We start from the raw sequence: 22,985 nt of genomic DNA, 5'->3' as shown, positions 1-22,985 counted from the left end.
TCACAGAGCTATGGTTCCTGGCATCCTTAACAAACTGCAGTGCTCAGGAGTCTTTGGGAGATGTTCATGTGCTTTAAAGAGATGGCGTCTATGCAGGCTAAGCGAATGGGGTCATTTCTGAGTCTCTGATGGGCTCACCGCTCTTGCATAATTTTATTGTTCCTTGTTTACTGTTTTACTAGAGAAATATATTGAGAGCTATAAAAGAGATTACAGATTCAACAACAGTTTGTGTTCAACAGGTTGACTGGAAGCCAGAAAGAGTTTTTTTTATCGAATATGTTGCTGGGCAAAAATGATTTTTAAAAGCCCCATAAACAAGATGTGTTGAAACAGCTAAAAATGAAGGGAAAAAATTAAAACAATTTTCTATTTACGGCCCATTTGGTGGCCTAGATATTCTGCCGGAACAGGCTGCAGAGCCTAGCAGCTGCGTGCCTTGTGCCTTTTGCCAGCAAAGATGCATTATTGATTTTTCAGGATATTGCTGAAATACCCATATCAGGGTTGCTCTGCCTATAAATGTAAAGTTAAAGACATGACCACATGTGTAAGGAACGACCATCCCACAGAGCAATCCTAATGAGAGAAAGCTGGCGTAACTTAGACCAGATATCGTTATCCCTGTTCCAAACTCTGTGCAGGAGGAATTTCACTTACGCCAATTGTTTTTCTGGCTAAGTTCCTCTGGGTTGCTAGGGTCATGTGAAAGGGGTTTGGAATAGGTGAAACTGCCTCCTTGCTCTGCCTGCCCCTGCCACACACCCAAAATGCCCTATTTGGGTGACTGAGCCAGATTTATGCCAGGGCTCAGCTCAAAAGCCCAGGATCCCCTCTTGGGTTTGGATTGTGGTGCAAGTTTCCATTACTCTCCCCCCGCAAGGGAACTGACTCTGATAGTTGCCTCTGGAATGTCTCAGAGCTCAGTGTGTTAAGTAGCCTGAACTGGCTGCAACACTTTGCTTTTGGAGGTTAACCAGGTACATGCATTTTAGGGGGTATGAAAAGCTTTTGTTCTTAATTTGCTACCATTTCCGTATATATAAACATTTCTATTGAAGGATTTGTCCTTTGTTTGTCTGTTTGCATAAGGTAAGCCACAATACCTTCTGTGTCATGTCTGGAAATCAGGGAGGGGGGAGTGGATGTGTAAGCAAAAGGGTTTCTGTAGTGCTGACTGTGGGGGTCTACATGACCCCAGTTCAGCACAACACTTGGTGACACTGGGGTGCCTCCTCCATAGTTAGCTCAGAGAAGATCTCTTTGATATTTGATAGCCTTGCACTCTCTTCAGCGTGCCTGAGCTTTGCATCACCAAAGAAAAGCTCTTTGTAGTCTCTAGTTTTATAATTGTCATTTTAACTGCTTTGCTACATGGTGTGCCTTTTGAAGGTAAAATGGGTACCTAAACTATCAGGCACCCAGCCAGTGTCCTGGTTCCCTGCAAGTCTGAAATTTTATTGGAAAACAACAATATTATAAGCATCCTTAACTTCATCTGCATTCTCTCTGAATATATAAGGTACATACAACCACACCACTGCAAAATTGTATATCTCACTATGCTGTCTTTTTAAAAGTGTGCACTTTTTAGATCTCTGTGTTGCTAATTGAGTGTGTGTTGGCCAATTTCTTTCTTATCCTGATGCCTCTGGGACAAACTTGATGTGATGCATCTGAGAATGCTGATATTATCTGGATTTAACAATCCAGCAAGCAGGAACGTGGAATTTAACCCTTGACTCCCGTACAGTGATGTACATTGCTCCTTTGAAGCTGCTATTGGCATTGGGAGGAAAGAGTTACCAGGGTTTGGCCCCATGAGCTACAATTCACTGGCCTATACTTTTATGCAATTCATTCCATTGCTGTTTATATTGGCTAATGAAAGCTGGCTTGAGATCTCAAACCATGGCTTACGCTATCCGTCCTTAAAAACCCACACCTCAGTCTGAGTTTCTGGAAGTACAGGAGGCAAAGCACGGGTTTGAACTGCTTGTCTGATTTAGCTTCTCACCTAAATTCTTAGCTCCCACCTCCCGGATGCAGCAATCTCATCAGTCAGTGCAGTGGCGGCTCTAACTGTGGTTTGCAATTGGTCTGTGAATTTAGACATAACAACAGGTCATAGTTAGAATTAACTGTGGTTTCAGATCCCATTTCGTTGGCCCCAAACAACCATAGCTTACGGGTAGGGATAAACTCATATGCTAAGTAAACCATGGTTTAGCTAAACAAACCAATATTTCATGTTATGCCTGAACCCAGTTAATGAATGCCATTTCTTATGTCTAATTTATGCTCTACCATATAGGTTTTTCTTTCTTTTTCTGGACTTTAGAAGGATGCACACATTGTCTAATCCTGTGCATGTTCACTCAGATATAAGTACTATGTTCAGTGGGTCTTATCCTCAGCTTCAGAGGCGGTTTTAGGGTGGTGCAACTGGTATGGTAGAATAGAGCGTGGGAGGCAAGTGGGGAGCACTGGATTTTAGCATAACACAGGGCACCACTGAAATTTGAGAGCTCAAAGTCCACCACTGCCTGGTTAATGTGCATAGGACTGCAGCCTTAGAGCCAAACGAAACATTAAGCATGCAATCAGCACATAAATAACAATTGTGTACTAGGTTTTGTTTTTGTTTTGTTTTCTGTTTTGCTAAATAGTGAGTGGGGGAACACTTTGCTCACACCAAGGCCCCAATTCTGAGAACTCACACTGTGGCTGCTATTTAACAAAGAAAAAAAAATCATACAGTTGCTAATTATGTGATTTATATAAAATGTAAGTTGACCCTTAGATATGAGCTTCCAAGAGCTGATGAATTGTCTGGAAGTCCACATACTTCATCTTACACTTGTAATGTAATGATATGCTTGTTTCTCTGACCACATATATAGAATACAACTTATTCATGTACTTATGTATAGGAGAAACCGTGTTCTGAAACATTGTGTACAGTAACAAGGCTTTACGAAGTGAGAATGAGATAGTTTCACAAATGTTTGGGTACTGGATCCCGAAAGATGAATGTAATCTTGGGGTAGATCTTTATTGCCCTTTTCCCCCTCACTGGCCTGTCTCTACTGTGGAATGTGATTGTATGGTTTAATCACAGTAACCTTGGGCAGTCAGCCATTTCATAAAATTAAACTGGCCCAGAAGCAACTAAGACGGAAATCACAAGAGGCAAGTGATTGAGTCCTTCTTTAACTGTTCATAGTCAAGTTCAAATGTACTTTTTACAAAGGTGGGCAGAGAGAGTTGTGGCTAAGGGACTGAGAAGTCCCTCATTTGAATCTTGTCTGTGCATTGAATTCAGTGAGTCATCTCTTGTTCCCTCAATCCCCCATTTCCTAATAGGGATGGATGGACAATAATACTCTCTTAACTTGCACAGTTGTATAAAGATTACAACTACATACCCTCCAACATTTCTCCGATGAAAACAGATGATGTCCTACCATACCCTCCAGCATTTCTCCAATGAAAATAGGCACAGCCAAAGGAAAAGTGGACATTCTGGGATCAAATCAGAAACCAGGACAGCTTCTGTAAATCTGGGACAGTCCCTGGAAAACAGGGACACTTTTGGATGATCTGCAACTAGGTTGTGGGTGGTTAACCTGTGTTCCTCCACAAGTTGCTGTACAATGGTTTCCATCTCTCCCAACCAATGGCCATGATGGCTGGAGCTCATGGGAACTGGAGTTTAGCAGCTTCTCAAAGGCCACACATTAGCCACACATGAATACTATAGGATACATGTGAAGCACTTGGCATGCTTAATTAATTAAAAATAAATAAAAATATACCCCGCTTTCAACTGCATACTGGTCCCAAAGCAGCTTTCAAATAAAAACATACTATATTCTTGTAAGTTTTGTACCAAAGTTCAGTAGTGGTAAAAGGTAAAGGTAAAGGACCCCTGACCATTAGGTCCAAGCATGGACAACTCTGGGGTTGCGGCGCTCATCTCGCTTTATTGGCCGGGGGAGCCGATGTACAAGCTTCCAGGTCATGTGGCCAGCATGACTAAGCCTCTTCTGTCGAACCAGAGCAGCACACGGAAACACCATTTACCTTCCCGCCGGAGCGGTACCTATTTATCTACTTGCACTTCATGCTTTCGAAGTGCTAGGTTGGCAGGAGCTGGGACTGAGCAACGGGAGCTCACCCCGTTGCGGGGATTCGAACCGCTGACCTTCTGATCGGCAAGCTCTAGGCTCTGTGGTTTAACCCACAGTGCTACCCACATCCCTTTTTCAGTAGCGGTAGAAGTAGTAAATTAAGCAGGTCCTAGGCTCCATCCCTGGCATACCTAGGTAGAGCTGGAAGAGACTGAAACTCTAGAGAGTCACCACTAGTCCATATAGACAGTACTCAGCTAGATGGACCATTCATATGAAATACACGGCAGCAGGGGTGGCCCGCCCTGTTTTGCCACCTGAGGTGCTGCCTTGTCTATGTGCTGGGCATCACCCACCCTCACCGCCCCCACTGAAGCCTCACTTACTGGGGTCATCCGGCTGCAGCTTTCAGGTTCTCGCAAGATCTTGTGAGAGCCCCAGGAGTTCTTAAGAGAACCCAAAACCCGCTGCATCCACGTCTCCTCACTGCTCCACCAGAGGTGCCCATGGATTCTGCCACCTGAAGCGGCTGCCTCAGTCTGCCTCATGGCCAGGCTGGCCCTGCATGGCAGAAATCATCTGGCCAATAGTGCTCTAGAGCATGTATGTACTGTATACCTTTAACCATGAACACACATTCTTTCTAGCCACTCAGCCATACTGGATTATAGTAAAAATATGAAAACTTCACAGAAGTAAGACATTCCTCCTCCATAATTTTTAAAGGCGCTCCACAAAACTTTGCCCACTCTTCTCTCTCATATTGTATTCAATCCATTCAAAAAACAATGAAAGCTGCCTTATACCAAGTCAGAACATTGGTACATCTAGATCAATGTTGTTTACACTGGCTGGAAGTGGCTTTCCAGGGTTTCAGACAGGGGATATTACCTGCCCTACCTGGAGATACTGAGGATTGAACCTGGGACCTTTTGCTTATAGGCAGATGCTTTACCACTGAGCTATGGTCCTTCCACATTCTCCATCTGCTCTTGTCTTCCATGCAAACCAAAGCAACTCTGTTAGCCCAGGTTACATTATTTGGATGGGACGCACGTGGCGCTGTGGTCTAAACCACTGAGCCTCTTGGGCTTGCCAATCAGAAGGTTGGCGGTTCAAATCCTTAACTTACCTTTACCTTACCTTACCTTACCTTACCTTACCTTACCTTACCTTACCTTACTTGAACTACCAGCTGGTAAGTCCTGCTCCTGGGCTGCTGAGGCTTAAGTTCCTTCAAAGCAAAGCAGCATATAAAATATGGACCAAATGTGAGTTTAATGGGAGTCTCAATACCTCAAAATTGCTTTGTAAAAATAGCATTTTAAGGAATGTAAGAAGTTGGAATGCATTGCAAATTATAATAATTCTATTTTAAACCAGGAAGAAACAATAGTGTATGTACAGACACATTCAAATGTTATCTTGCTCATCCAGATTACTTTACCATGGTATATGTTAATGGCCATATGATCAATGTGCTTTGAAAATAATCCTTGAAAATAATGACATAAAATGCTTGTAATTTTTGAGCTCTGCTGTCCATTGTGAATCAAGTCTTTGTGCTTGAGGCAGCTGCCAGCTAAGGGAATTTTGAAAGCCTTTCCAAAAGTGAATATCTAGCTAAAGAAAAGACTCATTCCAACGTGCTGTGCTAGTGGGCGTAAGCACACTTCTGTAAATATTTTATTATTTTTACTGCTGTATTTTTTCTGCTTCATGGCAGATGAAAGAATGACCTTGCATGCCATGTTGTCTAGCATGCCTTTGTAACATGAAATTTTAAAGTCGCAGTACAGATGGGGGTCAATTATCTCTTAGCTACTTGCTTTCCTGCTGAAGCAGTTTTAGACTGATTCACTCCAAGGACTGTTCTGAATCATCCCCTGGCACAGGTAATAGATTTGTGCTCGGTGGGTAATCACTTTCGGAGAGCACAGCCATTTCCTGTGACTAAACAGAGGTAACATTCAGACTCAGCTGGCTTTGGCATATGCTTGTTTTAGACAAACTGATCTAGTTCTTTGAAAAAAATACTATTATTATTATTACCACCAAAGGCACAACAAGATTAATCGCCGCAGAAGAAGCAGAAAGTTCAGCTTCATTATGTAGCTATGCTAGAGGAATGTGGTGGTTTCCTCTCAAATAACATGCAAGTTAAGACATAGCCATGCTACTGTCACATCAATTCAGTACTTTTATGTGTATGAGTTAAGGTGCAGTAATTATTATTTTTCAAACAGAATCTAACTGGGATAGGGGGGGGAGTTAAATAACTTGTGGCACCATACAATTTTCCACTTCTCAGTTTTAGACTGATAGTACCGAGATTAATGAAGTACCTAGTATAAACAGAGAGGTATATATTGATAACTACTGCAGATTTAGGTGCTGGAACTGGGGAAAAAAGCCTTCTATTTATACTACAGCCACCTGGAGAATTTTGATGTAATTATTGCAATGCTCTAGGCTGCAAAGGAGATTTCTAATTTCAAGAAGAGCGTGTGGTTTTTCCATATTTGTTTATAAATAATAATATAGTGGTAGTCGTAATGACACGACTACTAATTACAAGTGGGACTTGTAATTACAAAATGTTGCAGTGCAACCATACCTCCTGGTATGCTCCTTTTCAGGGACCTAGCCAGTTAACCACACCTTCTTACAGGATACAGTGGTACCTTGGGTTACATACGCTTCAGGTTACAGACGCTTCAGGTTACAGACTCTGCTAACCCAGAAATAGTGCTTCAGGTTAAGAACTTTGCTTCAGGATAAGAACAGAAATCGTGCTCTGGCGGGTCGGCAGCAGCAGGACGCCCCATTAGTTAAAGTGGTGCTTCAGGTTATGAACAGTTTCAGGTTAAGTACGGACCTCCGGAACGAATTAAGTACTTAACCTGAGGTACCACTGTACAATAAAAGAGGCTCAGTTAAGGCATTCCACCATCTCCCAGTTTCCCTTTTTCTTTTCTTTTCTAAGTGGATGCTGCAGCATACTCACACCTCAGTGGATTGTTTACCTCATGGGTATAGGCAAACTAAGGCCCAGGGGCTGGATCCGGCCCAATTGCCTTCTAAATCTGGCCTGCAGACAATCCGGGAATCAGAATGTTACCACATGAGTTGAATGTGTCCTTTTATTTAAAATGCATCTCTGGGTTATTTGTGAGGCCTCTCTGGTGATTTTACATGAGTAGAATGTGTGCTTTTATTTAAAATGCATCTCTGGGTTATTTGTGGGGCATAGGAATTCATTCATTTCCCCAAAAAAAATATTGTCCAGCCCCCCACAAGGTCTGAGGGACAGTGGACCAGCTCCCTGCTGAAAAAGTTTGCTGACCCCTGGAACTTTACCTCCTTAGATTTATATTTATTTTTAAAGCTTTTTTTGTACTCCTGAAAACCTCTGGATTACCCCGATCATGCTAATGTCTCCCTCTTCTTTCTCAGTAGCCCTGTTTCATCTTTAGTTCCATTGGCACTCACCACCAGCGTGTGGTTGTTTCTCACATGAAGGTGTATTGACATGGTACTGTGCAAGCGTAGATGGTTTAATGCGAAAGAAAATTGAAATATCGTGAGAATACTGATACCGTAAGCGTGCATGTGGCTTGTCCATGTTAGGGTAACTAACCAGCCGATCCATTGACAAGCATGGTGGATTCGTGTCTTAGTCACTAAGCTCTTCAGATGAGGAACTGACGTCTACCTTGATGTCTACTCTTTATGACTTTAGACAAGGGTGAGGGAAGAACTTCTGGGCAGTTCGGTGATACTCTCATTCCTTCTCCATCATTTCCACCAGCATAAAGTCACATTCTAGACCTTTTTTCATGCTTAAAGAGTCCTTCTAGAAAATGAATATTTTACCTCTTTTAACAAGAGTCCGTGATAGGCCCTATCAACAGAATTTGTGTGCTGGTCTTATATATGCTTACATAAAAAGGTAAAGGTAAAGGGACCCCTGACCATTAGGTCCAGTCGTGGCTGACTCTGGGGTTGCGGCGCTCATCTCGCTTTACTGGCCGAGGGAGCCAGCATTTGTCCACAGGCAGTTTTTCCAGGTCATGTGGCCAGCATGACTAAGCCGCTTCTGGCAAACCAGAGCAGCGCACAGGAAATGCCGTTTACCTTCCCGCCGGAGCGGTACCTATTTATCTACTTGCACTTTGACGTGCTTTCGAACTGCTAGGTTGGCAGGAGCAGGGACCAAGCAACGGGAGCTCACCCCGTCGCAGGGATTCGAACCACCGACCTTCAGATCAGCAAGCCCTAGGCACTGTGGTTTAACCCACAGTGCCACCTGCGTCCCATTTGTCTATATGCTTACATAGACAAACTTAATAATATAAGAAGAGGTCAGCTGGATCAGAAAAAAGGCTCCTCTGGCCCAACATCCTATTTTCACAGTGACCAGCCAGATGCCTAGGGAACACCCACAAGCAGGACCTGAGTGAAGCAGCAATTTGTCTTGTCTCTCATCAGTAATGTCATGAGCTGCATCCCATGGATGCCTGTCATGCTTGCACAACCTCATTTCAGCCTGTACTTGGCAACTTCAATAACCTTGAAACAGGAATGCTTCTTTGCTAGAAAATGTCTGGATCCTTCTGCGTAACCACTGAGCAATCACTGAATATTTGTTGTACTCTATATTAATAATCTGGAATGGCTCATTGAGAACATATGATGCGAATATTCTATTGCACACATTTCCTGCATTTCAGCAAGAGTATATGTAAAGCTCCTGCTCCTCTATGTTGGGACAGGACAGGGCACAGCCTCCAAGGAAGGGAACGTTTTTGGAGAAAATCCATCCAAAATGACTTCTAAAGAGCCCTCATCCCTTCTGTCTGCTACCGTCTGAAGCCACACACTTAAAGAACAAGAAGCATGATCATGCATTATTTAGTGCCTCCCCCTAGTCAGCAATGAATTTTATGGTCCATCCACTCTCTTCCAGAATTAGATCATCATCAGGAGGAAAGGAGAGGGCACAACTTTAGCAGAGAGGTTAGTCATTTTGAATAACAAGAAGGACTTTGTAACATAGTTAATGTTACTGCACTGAATCTGAAAGTAAATCAGTGATTAGAGACACACAATATTTGGATGGCACTTGTACCTGAATGCATGCTGTCTCAGTGAAGCCTAATGCAAAAATACTATTTGTCATGTCCATCATTGCAGCTGGCCATTCCTGTTTCAGCTGCACATGGTCATTCAGAAGATGGGCCAGGGGAATGCATGTTGCAGTCAAATAGAGATGAGGGGGAAATTTGATTCAGTTCACAATTTAGGGAAGCTTTTAATGTTTAACAGACCATTGTATTTTAATATTTTGTTGGAAGCAGCCCAGAGTGGCTGGGGAAACCCAGCCAGATGGGCAGGGTATAAATAAATTATTATTATTATTATTATTATTATTATTATTATTATTATTAGGCAAATGCACCTAGTCTGCACTTTCCAAAAGAGTACGCAAACTGAAAGACAGCCATCCTTTGAAATTTGCACTTCTCTGGATTTTGCAATGCAGTTTTCCAGTCAACCAATGTATACAAAAATGTATATGCCAGGGTTAAGTAGGCATATAAATGCACATATTAGCAAAATAATAACATTCCCAAATGCATCATTGTACATTTGCAAAAAAATGTGTATATTAGGTAAAATTGCACACAAAGATGTGTTTCTTTGGATAAATTTGTGCTAAAATGCTGACGAATTTCTACGAGGCCTTTAAAAAATAATTCAAAAATTGCAGACTGATGTGGACATGTAAACTTATGACTGGAAATATGAAAGCTGAGAGAAACCAAAATTGACAGATCCATCTGTCCCTACAGTCAACTAATGGGGAGGGTCATAGGGAACTGGAGGGTGGAGCAGAGAAACTGGAAGTCACATTGCAAAAGTGGATGTCTATGGCACAGGCAGATAGATATTATTGGATGTTGTCCATTGTTCACAGATCACTTCAAAAATGGGAATTATGCAAAGCTAAAGAAGTAGCCTCCGACGTATGTAAAGACGCACCCATAGGAAGTCTACAGTACAATCGTCTGTTTGTTTACTCTGATGTAAGCCCCACTATGTTCAATTTGACTTACTCTCAGAAAAATGTTCATAGAACTGCAGCCTTAGCCACTTAGACATGGGCAAAGAAGGGCTCTTAAGGCATGAGCAGTACCAGAGGAAGCCATGTTTTACCTTAATTGGCAGTACATCAAATGCATATATATGCATGGTATTGGCTATATAAATAAAAAAGACCCATTTCATATGCTAGCTGGTCCCTGAATAACACATCTTAGGCAACTTGTGGGAGATGAAGGAAAAGCAGAAAGATGCTAAGAACCATTACCAAGTCATCTCCATCAAGCTGTGCGTTCTATTCTGTGTGAACCCCAAAATGATTGAATGTTTTGCCATAACTAGCAAGTAAAGCATCTGAGCTGGACAGATGAAGAGACAGTGGAATTGCTATTCAGCCACACTGAGGAGCCAGAATGTTTGTCAGCTTATGGCCAAAAGGAAGCTAGCTAAGACAAGAAAATGAAAAGAGGAGTTGAGCTTTGAGATGAGGGAGAAGACCCAGCTGTGCTCTAAATATCCCCCCACAAAATCTCCATAGCACACAGGGATTGGGGGCAGACAGTTCTACCACCCAAACAAAATATGAGGCCTCTGACTGACACCACCAGGAGACTGGTGTAGGGACGTTGTTAATTTCATCTCCAGCTCCTCAGCCATTAACAGTGGCTCCAAAAAATTTTACACATCACCTGGGAAGACAGGCGAGCTAATGTCAGTGTTGTTGATCACCAGTGTTGAAGCAATGATTCTTCAACATCAACTTTGTTGGACTGGTCATGTTGTTCGGATGCCTGATTATCGTCTTCCAAAGCAACTACACTATTCCTACCATAAGAATGGAAAGTGAAATACCAGTGGACAACAAAAGAGGTTTAAAGATGCTCTCAAGGCAAATATTTTTTTTTAAATGTAGCATAAGCACTGATAATTGGGAAACACTGGCCTGTGAGCACTCCAGTTGGAGAACAGCCTTTACCAAAGTTGTTGTGGACTTTGAAGAAGCACAAACTTGGGGTGAAAAGGAGAAATGAGCTAAGAGGAAGGCATGTTTGGCAAACCCTCACCGTGATCAACTCTCTTCTGGAAACCTATGTCCCCACTGTGGAAGGACGTGTGGACCCAGAATTGGCCTCCATAGTCATTTACGGACTCACTGTTAAAACCATTTTCATGGAAGACAATTTTACTTGGCTACAAGTGATTGCCAAAGAAAGAATAATTTCTGCAGTGACATCAGACTTCCTTGAGTGGCACACTGGGTGACAGACACAATTGTGTCTAAACAGAAGCCAGGCACTATGCTTGCCCTTTGTGGTTATTTTGTTCTTAGTTCAAGAGCATTGGATTAAAGGAGTGTAATCAGGATTTGATGGGAAGGGTAGGTATGCTCCCTGTGAGCTCAGTGCTTCAGATGTTCTGAAGTCAAGGTGCAGAGCATCCAAGTTTGACCGAATGTTTGATTGATAGTATCCAAGTTATTCTGGCATCTGAGGTAGAAAATCCTACCAGTTTCTCCCCTTGGGAATAAAAAAACCACTACCACTACATTAACAACAATAATAACTACTGAAATGTTGCTGTTGCACCATTCATTGTCATTTATTAAATAATGAAGTAAATTTCCCCATATCCAGGTTAGGCTCAAATAGACCCTCAGGTCCTCTGTTGTTCGTACTGAGAAAACCGTACAGTGGAACCTCAGGTTAAGTACTTAATTCGTTCCGGAGGTCCGGTCTTAACCTGAAACTGCTCTTAACCTGAAGCACCACTTTAGCTAATGGGGCCTCCTGCTGCCGCTGCGCTGCCGGAGCACGATTTCTGTTCTCATCCTGAAGCAAAGTTCTTAACCTGAAGCACTATTTCTGGGTTAGCGGAGTCTGTAACCTGAAGCATATGTAACCCGAGGGACCACTGTATATATATGTAAGCTTATGTACTACTGAATTAATTGGAGAGACATTTTCTAAAATATACTCCACAGCTCTTTCCCACCCACAATATCCAATAAAGTCAAGGTTCAGAGAGTTGCTGCTGTTTGTGTAGGTTGGCATTGCCTGTTATGTGTCATTAAATCTTTTCACAGATTGAATGACTCATTGTATGTGGCAGCAAGTTCTGATCTGCTGGGAGAATAGTGAGGCCCGTAGGCTTCTCATCAACACACTGGCAAACCCTCACATTTGGAGAACGACATCAGTGGCACAAGTCAACAAAAGCCAGGAAACTGTGTTATATATAAATACCCACTGAGTTCAACAAATGTTACTTGATTTGTATTAAAGTGAGGGTGAGGAGGGTGCTAACCTGCGGCCTTCCAGATATTTTTAGACTACAGTTCTTTTCACTCCTCAACCATAAGCTATGCTGACTGGGGCCGAAGGAAGCTGAGGCCCAACGTCTTATCTTGTGGAATGCTCTTCTAAAAGAGATTCAGCAGGTGCCTTCCGTATTGACTTCCAAACATTTGCCAGAGACTTTTCTGCGGTTATGCAGGCAATTTGGGAGGAAAAAAACATTTTGCAAAACAGTCAGCTGGTGATCTGTTTTAATCTCTGTGTTGTTCTTACTGTATTGCCATTGTAGTAAACCACTTTTACTTTTTCAAAAAAAAAAAAAGGAGTACACAAAGGTTTTTTTCTAATTAAGTAACCATGGAGGGCCACAGGGCGGCCAGCCCTGCTTCAAAGCATGTCCTACTTTAAGTGGGGCTATGATCTCATCTAGACAAGACACTGAAATGGTGCTCCTACTCTATTATAAATAGCCTCCCTGCAGGAGAGTCATTGCCACTTACTGGGAGGAAGGTGATGATGAAGTCTGGCTGCACAGGCGTACAAGCCTTGACACCTCCATCATTGTCTATGCCTCTGAAACCCCTTGGGGGACAATTGAAATCTGTTTCTGGGATTATACTATTATCAAAGTTTATAGTTTATGGCAACTAGTTGACACTGCTAATATTTGACTATGGTGTATCTTGTTAGATACGCACATGCGTACACACAAGGGAAGTGCCCAGTTCTGTGCTGCCCAGGAATTAAAAGAAACCATGAAGTATTATGATTTTTAAATTGATAGCTTAATTAGTGGGTTTTAGGGCTCTACAAAGTTTTAGGGCACACAAAGTTTTAGGGCACACACACACACACCAGCCTAGGGCTCCAATCTGACCTGGGGAGCACCTGACCCAAATCAAAATCAATTTGTGGCAAGGGGGAGAGTTAATGTTTAGCTAATTTGATTCAAAATGGCACACAGAACCCACATGTAGATGAAGGCCACTGCCTCTACCTCAGGAAGCCTTGTGCCGAGTTTGGCGGCGATATCTTGATAGCCATCAAAATTGATGTTAGTTGGAACTGTCATGCCAAATTTGCTTAAGACCCAACAAAATCATGTGAAGATACTTTCAGAGGTGTCCAAATTGGCATGCCAAGTCATGCCAGTGTTAAATGGTCTGCCATCTTGATTCAAAATGGTGCCCAGAAGCCAAACATTGAAGAAGACAGCTGCCCCCCACTCCAGGAACCCTCATGTGAAGTTTGGCAATGCTATCTTGACAGGCAATCAAACCCACGTCAAAAAAACCAGGCACACCAAAGTGACATCTGGCAACTTGATTCAAAATGGCAGCCAGCATCCAAACATCAGTGAAGACAGCTGCCCACATCTTGGAAACCCTAATGCCAATTTTGGCAACAATATCTCAGGAGGTGTCCAACCCAAAAGAGAACAGAAGACAGACAGACATGCCCCTTTCCAAAAAATATAGCAGATACTTCTCACTTAATCTTCTAAGAATGTCAGTCTTAGGTACAGCACAACCCTAAGAATGTTTACTGAGAAATAAACCCTACTGAATCCAACTGGCTTTACTTCCGGGTAAGCATATATACTAGGATTGCACTCCTTGTGCTGTTTCAAGAAACTGAGTACTTATAGGACACTTGAAGTCACTGTCCTGTTTAACTGGCTTGCTTATTCAGTGCTTGAATTCGTCAGGGATTATATCCTGCTGAGTTCACAGAACACTTGGAGCTGCCATGCTCTTTGGGGGGTCACCGTTCTTCCAAAATTTTAAATGATCATCAGTATTAAGATGGCTGTAAACATGCTGATAGGTTCCAATGAGAGCTTTTGATATTTTACAATCAGGCCACCTGCTCAACATCTGCTTTTTATGAGGCTGTTGTAAACGCCAAAGGCATTGTATAAAGGAATGGTGTTATCATTAATAACTGTTAAACTTAGTAGATATGGAAAGATAATACAAGGGGCCTGCACAATGTTTTCTTGCCCTATGGCCAATCATTACCTTCTAGAACCCTCTTTTTCTTTGATCTGCAGTGGTCACAGGACTGAACCCTTTGCCTTCTTTTGACTACTGTCTATTCCACATACTTCTGGTCCTTTCTTGGTACTTGTACCAATGGATGAAAAAGTAATCTAATACACTATACAGTGGTACCTCGGGTTACATATGCTTCAGGTTACAGACTCCGCTAACCCAGAAATAGTGCTTTAGGTTAAGAACTTTGCTTCAGGATGAGAACAGAAATTGTGCTCCGGCGGTGCGGCAGCAGCAGGAGGCCCCATTAGCTAAAGTGGTGCTTCAGGTTAAGAACAATTTCAGGTTAAGTATGGACCTCCGAAACGAATTAAGTACTTAGCCGAGGTACCACTGTTTTAACTCACATGGCCTTGATTTTGTTTTTTAATTAATAGCATATGGGGGAAAATCAGAATGGTCCTGTGGCAGAATGTCTTCGTTTTATTTATACCCTGCTCAGAGAACTCTTCAATTAAGCAGTTTATAAATCTTTTAAATAAATTTATTGAAGAAGCTGGACTTTTTTGGGGGGGTGAGAGAGAGATTTTGCAATACTGGTGACAAGTTTGGAAAACTGTGGAATCTCATAGCACTCCAGGTTTGCCATCAATATCACAGAATCTCATGCTATTATTTAATTTATTATCAGTTTTGTAGACTACCCCTTCATCACGTCTGTAATCCCAGGGCAGTTTCCAACACATAAAACCACTCCATTAAAAAAACACATTTCCCACATTGTAGTGGTTGTGACGAATGCACCTTACATTCCTTAACTGGATGAAGTCTCGGGTATATGACACCCCATTTGTAATGTTGCCCTTTAACCTGATGTTCTATGATTCCACACTGCACACAACTCTTCCATGTAAAAAAGATACCAGATTTTGAAAGGGCAGGGGTAAGGACCCAAATCAGGGCTTGATGTTCACAGCTGACATAAATGAACCTGAGCACATGTGATTAGCTTCATCTCGGGCTGAATATAGTATTTCATTTTTATTTCTGAAGTGCCATTGGCAAAGGTATCTATATATGTTAAACACTCTGACCGTCATGCTGCTGTTTCATTTGAAAATCCTTGCACTCACCTCACAAGCTTAATTTCTGCAGAGCAGAGTGAGAAAGCGACATGGAAGCGCCCAAGAGCCACTCCGGCTTATTGCTTGTCAAGCAAGAAGATACCAAAGCCCATTGTGTCAAGTTGCAATTTGTTCAGCCATTTTCTTCCAGGGGACCCACACAAGCAGATGGTTAATTCCTCTCCTTTTTCTATAAAAGGGCTGGGGGAACTCGTTCTAGGATCTGTGCTTCTCACACAGCACGCCCGAACTTTGGATTGAATGCAGGAAAGGGGCCTTTCAGGAACACAAAAAAGATGGCTTCTTTATTAGCATATCAGAAGTGAAGCTGTGGTGGGAACCCTTAGAGGCACACAAAGGAGGCAACGCCATGCCATTGTCTAACAGGGCTTACAGAAGCAGGGGGGGAGATGATAATTGTCCATTTGCTAGGCAGTAACAGGCAGATGTTGACATTTCTTTCCCCTTGGGTTTAGGCTCTACAACTGTCCCTTGCCAGAGTCCCAAGGAATGTTTCCTTGTATCCTACAGAGAAGGCATTCATATGGAGAGTTTGCAAGACAAACTGTTTTGAATGAAAGCATGGTGCATTTACATACGAACATGCACCCCCTCATACAAGGGCAGGGGTTGGAGGACAGCTAATTAGAGGTGGGGAGCTGGTCACAAATAAATTATGTCTCAAATCAGATTTTAATTCAGATTTAAAGAGCACAGAATATTACACTTGTGCCTCCCGTGCAGAATCTTTGGGAGTGAATTTGAGAGACAGGATGAGATTGCAAATTTTAATTTCCATGATTTTTCAACTTGTTTGGAGCAAGAGGATTTAAAAAATAATAATACAGAAAACTTGTTTTATTCCCAGCAACTCCATTTCCAACTGAGAAAGAGGCCCTCTGTCTTCTAGGTTGATCTAGAAACTGATGAGCACACCTGTGTCTGTGTGTGGCACTGTAATGGTTTTTTTCTGGCTATTTACATATTGCTATTTACATCTGGCAGCTGATTGATCTGTTCCTTTCAATTATTTTGTTTTTTTGTAATTCATATCACCATAATTTTGTTTTCTAAACTATTTTTCTACAGCTATGTTTCTTGCTGAATTTGGAAGCCATTTCAAATTTTACATTTTTCTATGCACACTTAAAAAAAAGCATATGCCATAAAATATAAACCATGAATACAACAGACATGTTTTTGCAGTTGCACTAGTAAAAACTTTTAAATACTTCAGAGAGCCAAGATTAGTTGCAACCTCTTGAATACCCAATGGCAAACTCAGGTTTGCTTCCGCCTAATCTGTAAAATAGTACATTCCTAGCTCACAGTTTTACACAAGCAACTGTCTACATTCACTCAAGTGAATAGAAAAGAATTTTTGCTTGGGCAAGGCAGTTCTCTTCTCATTTCTTTATCCTGCAGAAGCCACTTTCCCCACATCACATCACATCCCATTTCAGGCAGCCCCTCAACCCCCAGGTCTTTGTGCCCATTCTTCTGATATTTTGCAGATTACTCTCCTAGGGGCACCTCAACAATATCTCCCATTTTCACAACAAAATCATTGCCCACAAAACCAGAAGAAGAAGAAGAAGAAGAAGAAGAAGAAGAAGAAGAAGAAGAGGAGGAGTTTGGATTTGATATCCCGCCTTTCACTCCCTTTAAGAAGTCTCAAAGCGGCTAACATTCTCCTTTCCCTTCCTCCCCCACAACAAACACTCTGTGAGGTGAGTGGGGCTGAGAGAAGTGTGACTGGCCCAAGGTCACCCAGCAGCTGCATGTGGAGGAGCGGAGACGCGAACCCGGTTACCCAGATTACGAGACTACCGCTCTTAACCACTACACCACAACACATCTGTTTTAGTCTCTCTGCCCCCACCCCGAACTTTAAAAACACCTAGCACAAAGATCTCTGGGTCTCTTTTTGATTTGACTGATTTCTTACCTATAGCCAACTCTCTCAATATATGCTATTTTGTATTCCAAACTGTGGGTTTTACTTGCAGAAAATTACTATGTCTTTCCTTCTGAGATCTGGCAGGATTTATCCCCATAGAAGGGGCTAACATGCCTACAAATTTCATCTACTTCTGCCAACAATAAAAGAGAGATACATGATTCCTTTAAAATAAATGTTATAAGTACCCTACACACAAAAAACCCTGGACCTATTTGACTGTAATTTGGCAGGTGTTATCCTTTCGGGAATGGCTAAAATGTCTGCAGATGTAATCCACTTTGTCAAAGGGGGGGGAGCGCTGTTGTTGTCGCTGCTGCTGCTGCTGCTGCTGCTGTTGCTGTTTTCCCCCATAATAACCAATAGGAAAAGGATGAAGCTTCACTGTCCTGAATCAGGATCTGGACTTGAATTGAATTGAATTGAATTGAATTGGGCAGCCTCCAAAGCACTTCAGAGTGCATGAAATTGAGGTTAAATCTTATGGTCAGTGCACCTCCCTACTTTTGAGACCATTTTTTTTAAAAAAAAAAATCTCCCAGAGAAGATGGCATGAGACTCACATTTCATGACTTTTAATATGTGGTTACAGCTGAAAATTGTTGTTTCATTCTGCTTTTATTTTAATATGAACTTCCATGCTGGAAAAAATAATCTTGTTAGGTTTAAATGCTACTGACACTTGCTGGCCACATAGCTGAGGTCTTTTAGTGAAGATTCTGTTCTATTAATAACCAGAACATATGGTGTTAAAAGCTGTTTTAGAAAGAATGTAGCTCTATCAGTACTGAATGAGATCACAGCTGGTTTAAATCTTGAATCCTCATTACTTGTCTGGAAAGCAGACAAATGCCTCAGGGGGGAAATATCACTGGTAACTGGAGGAATCAAGGGAGGAGGTGGAGGCTGAACTATGTAGAGTATGCCTTATTTGGAAAACCAAAGTTTCAGATAACTCTCTGAAACTCTTGTGACAATTCTTCAGCTTCTTAAGGCATGATGTCACCTCGATCTAAAAAAAATATATGGGGCAGTCCATTTGTTGTTACCAAAAGATCCAAACCAGGAATGAAAGAAATATGGTTGATCTGAAACATATTTTGAAAAGCACAGGGTTTTGGGAGAAGAGGGGGTTGTGCAATTAATCATGCAATGAATCCTGCTTAGTGGCCAAATCTCCTGGAACGCTGTTTAGTTCAGTATTAATGGTTCATGTCCTATTGTCTCTCTCACTGTTAGTGATGGCTCTTAAACAGAAACTGTAGTTAAATTCTGGTGCATGTTGCAATTTCCCTGTTCAGCTGCTTTATACTGCTTACATGTTCAGTTCCTTTATACTGATTCAGAGCACTGATACTTCCCGTTCAGTGTTATCTTCTTCTTCTTTCTTCTTCTTTGGCAATCATTCGTAGCTGAGTAAGATTGTCTTCCATAAACACGGTTTTAACAATGAGTCCGTAAGTGACTGTGGAGGCCAATTCTGGATCCACACGTCCTTCCACAATGGGGACATTGGTTTCCGGGCGGGAGTTGATCAAGGTGTGGAATTGCCAAACGTGCCTTCCTCTCAGCACGTTTCTCCCTTGCATTCTGAGTTCAAGTGTCTTCAAAGCCCATGACACCTTTGGTAAAGGCTGTTCTCCAACTGGCGCGCTCGCAGGCCAGGTTTTCCAGTTGTCAGTGTTTATACTACATTTTTTTAGATTTGCCTTGAGACAGTCGTTAAACCTCTTTTGTTGACCACCAGCATTACGCTTTCCATTTTTAAGTTCGGAATAGAGTAGTTGCTTTGGAAGACGATCAACAGGCGTCCTCACAACATGACCAGTCCAATGAAGTTGATGTTGAAGAATCATTGCTTCAGCACTGGTGATCTTTGCTTCTTCCAGTACACTGATATTAGTTCGCCTGTCTTCCCAAGTGATGTGAAATTTTTTTCGGAGACACCGTTGATGGAATCTTTCGAGGAGTTGGAGATGGCGTTTGTAAGTGGTCCATTTTTCACAAACATATAGTAAGGTTGGTAGTACAATAGCTTTGTAAACAAGCATTTTGGTTTCCCTGCGAATGTCCCGGTCCTCAAACACTCTGCGCTTCATTCGGGAGAAAGTCGCACTCATAGAGCTCAAGCAATGCTGGATTTTGGCATCAATGTTGGCCCTTGTGGAAAGATAACTGCCTAGGTAGGAGAAGTGATTGACATTATCCAATGTTACACCATTGAGTTGGATCTGTGGCACTGCAGAGGGGTTATTTTGTACTTGTGATTGTTGGTTTCTGCTCTCTTCACTGTGCAGCGAAGTGCTTGTCACAAGACAATGTTTACATTCCACAGTCAGAGCACTGTTGGGTTTTTCCCACGGGAATGGGAAGCTGGATGTGACGTACACTGGTTTCCTGTTTTTCACTTTTCTCTCGGTGTTCGTTGTTCCGAGGAGAAGGACGGTTGCTTCTCTGCTCCCGCAGAGGCAAGATGCATGTTTGTAATTTCTCAACTTTGAACTGAAAATAAAGCAACATTAAGCATGTGGCACGTACTGTTCGTCATTCCGTTGTGCACAGGACTCTGCAATCACAACATTTTGGTTATGGGCCCAGAAAGACGTAAATCAAACTGAGGAATGGAGGAATGGAGACTCCAGCAGTCGAGTCGGAATGCCGGCAGAGGAACAGAGGAACGGATCGCGTTATCTGCTCTGCGCGTCAAGTTTGATTGATGAAGGTATGTGCTCATGCTGCCCGGAGCAGCCTGCCAGTTTATAATTTATGGCTTTATGGCTGGACTTTGAACTTTCAAAGCCGTTTTGCCGCGATACAGGCTATGAGGCACAAGCTCACAGGCTTGGATGGCTGGGGAAAACGAAAGTACTTTTTAAAAGTGCTTTTGGAAGAAGCTGCAGTACTGTGACGCAGCTTGTTTAAAGCAGCAATGATGGCTGAAGCAAAGCTGGCTGATGCTTTTGGGATTCCTAAGCTCAATAAGAAAAATTACACGGAGTGGGTGCTTTATGCAGAGGCTGTTCTGCGGAAAGAAGGTCTGTTTAATGTTATTACAGACAACCCCCCAGCTCCAATTACAGCTGATTGGACTGCTAAGGATTCCAAAGCACGGGGAACGCTTACGTTGATAGTATCCCCAGAAGAGCTCTGTCTGTTGCGTGGAAAGACCACAGCCAAAGAAATTTGGAACACTTTAAGAGAGGCTCACTTGAGGACAGAAGCTGGTTCCTCAATATACTACTATGCCAAGCTGCATGATATGGCTCTTGCTGAAGGTGGAGATGTGCGTACACATCTGATGGAGATGCAGAATCTGAGACATGAGTTGCAACAGAGAGGACTCAACTTTCCAGAGGCTGTGTATTCCTTCATGATACTACATTCTTTGGGTCCAAGTTGGGAGTCCGTTGCCACTCAGATTGCTGTTCAGCCAACTGCTCAGCTCACAGTAGCCTACGTTACTGCCGTGATCCAGAATGAAGCAGATCGCCGGGGTGCTAGCTGCATGGGTAAGGGGGAGTCTTCACAGACGTCATCCCAGAGTGCAGTGGAACCACCAGAGGGCGCCAAAGCTTTGAAGGCAGTGAAATGCTACTCGTGTGGACGTCTAGGCCATATGAAGAGGGAATGCAAATATTCCAGGGCCAAGACAGAGCAGCGCAGCGGAAGCTCATCGCGTGGAAAAGGCCAAAGCAAAGGCAAAGGTCCGGTGTCCAGGACAACGCAGCACAAGGCAATGGTCTCACGCTTCACTCCAAACGTCGCAAAGGTCCAGAAGAGGTCTAGATCTTTCTTCATTGTTGATTCAGCAGCTACCCACCACATGTGCAACGACAAGAGACTGTTCGTGTCTTTTACACCGCAGGAAGGTGCGATTCACCAGGCGGATGACCACACAATCCCCAGTCAAGGCTACGGAACTGTTGTTCTTCACAGTTTGGACTTAGAGATACATGATGTACTGTATGTTCCAGATGCCACACACAATCTTCTAAGTGTGATGCAGCTGAATGAATGGAACATTGACGTTTCCTTCAAGAACAAGAAATGCACCATCACAAAGAAAGACGATTATGTATTGCATGCTGAATGTGTTGATCGTTTGTTTGTTTTGTATTATGATGATGTTGTGCAGAATGATACTTGTTGCATTGCAGGTTATAACAAAAGTTTGCATGCAGGATGTATTCATGATTTTCACAGGAAATTTGGTCATTTGCATTTTGAGGCAGTATCTAAAATGCCTGCCTTGGTTGAAGGTATGACTATTAAACCCTGCAGGTACCACATGAAGTGCAAGGCATGCGCAGCAAACAAGGTGAAAATGGCTGCGAAAGGTAAGGTGTCTAGTAGGCAAGCTACAGAACCATACCAGATTGTTCATGCTGATTTAGTTGGTCCACTATCACCCTCTTTGGGTGGCAATAGGTTCTTCATGGTTCTCATTGATGCATTTTCCAGGTATATTTACGTGTACAATCTCAAGCAGAAATCAGAGGCTTTTCCAAGGTTTAAGGAACTCTGTGCTTGGTTGGAAAATGTGCATGGTAAGAAGATAAAAATTCTTTTCACAGATCGCGGGGGAGAATTCACTTCTCAGCAGTTTGAAGCTTTTCTGACTGAGAAAGGAATTCAACACGATTTGTCCAGTCCTCGCTCGCCATGGCAGAATGGGCTTTGCGAAAGGGCAAATCAGACATTGCTTCAAGGGTTAAAAACCTTGCTGCATGATGCAAATCTTCCAGAGAGTTATTGGGCCGAATCTCTCTCATGTTTTGTTTACAGTTACAATCGCAGGTTATCTTCAGCGATTGGTTGTACCCCGTATGAGAAGATGTTTGGCAAGAAACCGTACATCAAACACATGAAAATTTTTGGTTCTGACATGTGGATTCACTCACCACAAAGCTCCAAGTTAGGCAAACGTGGTTTGCATGGTATCTTTCTAGGTTATCAGAAAGCTTCTTACAGAATAATGATGACTGACTCTAAAACAATTAGGCTCACAAGAAGTGTTGAGTACAATGCCAAGTGGGGGGAGAATGTGGGAATTTTCCAATGTTATCCTGATGACAGTGATGAGACTGAGGATAAGCAACAACAACCCACACCCACTGATGATGGTTCTGATTCTGAGTCTGAAACTGTATCGGGTGATTCAGAGGATTTCAAGAGTGCGAAAGCCTCTATGCAACCCTCTGAAAGCTCTGATCAGGAATTGGAAGAACCATTGTTCACAATAGGCCACTTTTCTCCTAAGAAGGAAGAGGAAAGTGTTGAAGACCAAAGGCTGATTCGCAGGTCACAAAGAGCCACAAAAGGCAGACCTCCAAAGAGATTTGCTGATGAATTTGCTAAGACAGCAGTAGCAGCTG

Source organism: Podarcis vaucheri (genome assembly GCF_965113315.1).
Source record: "Podarcis vaucheri genome assembly, chromosome: 4".
Classification (NCBI taxonomy): Eukaryota; Metazoa; Chordata; class Lepidosauria; order Squamata; family Lacertidae; genus Podarcis; species Podarcis vaucheri.
This window is presented reverse-complemented; position numbering follows the sequence as displayed.